Raw genomic sequence first — 573 nt, 5'->3', positions numbered from 1 at the left:
TCATCTCTTTCAGGGAAGACCCTGCATTTTTCAACACGATAATGCCAGACCACATTCTGCAGCAATCACAACATCATGGCTACGTAGGAGAAGGATCCGGGTACTGAAATGGCCAGCCTGCAGTCCAGATCTTTCACCTATAGAGAACATTTGGCGCATCATAAAGAGGAAGGTGCCACAAAGAAGGCCCAAGACGATTGAACAGTTAGAGGCCTGTATTAGACATGAATGGGAGAGCATTCCTATTTCTAAACTGGAGAAACTGGTCTCCTCTGTCCCCAGACGTCTGTTGAGTGTTGGAAGAAGAAGGGGGGATGCCACACAGTGGTAAAAATGGACTTGTCCCATCTTTTTTGGGATTTGTTGACGCCATGAAATTTGGAAACAACAGATTTTTCCCTTAAAATGATACATTCTCTCAGTTTAAACTTTTGATCTGTGATTTGTGTTCTATTCTGAATAAAATATTAGATGTTGGCACCTCCACATCATTGCATTTAGTTTTTATTCACAATTTGTTTAGTGTCACACACACACACACACACACACACACACACACACACACACACACAC

The 573-nt window shown here is 42.2% G+C and overlaps 1 protein-coding gene across 1 annotated transcript in view; it reads right to left on the bottom strand.

The window, feature by feature from the left end:
* Positions 1-573, bottom strand: part of LOC119413731 (LIM domain transcription factor LMO4.1-like) — a 30,934-nt gene that overhangs the window by 1,254 nt on the left and 29,107 nt on the right. The window lies entirely within an intron of this gene.

The sequence above is a fragment of the Nematolebias whitei genome, chromosome 8, assembly GCF_014905685.2.
Source record: "Nematolebias whitei isolate Nwh7 chromosome 8, NemWhi1, whole genome shotgun sequence".
In the NCBI taxonomy this organism is placed as follows: Eukaryota; Metazoa; Chordata; class Actinopteri; order Cyprinodontiformes; family Rivulidae; genus Nematolebias; species Nematolebias whitei.
The sequence above is the reverse complement of the archived record's forward strand: the minus strand, read 5'-3'. Positions and strand labels throughout refer to the sequence as shown.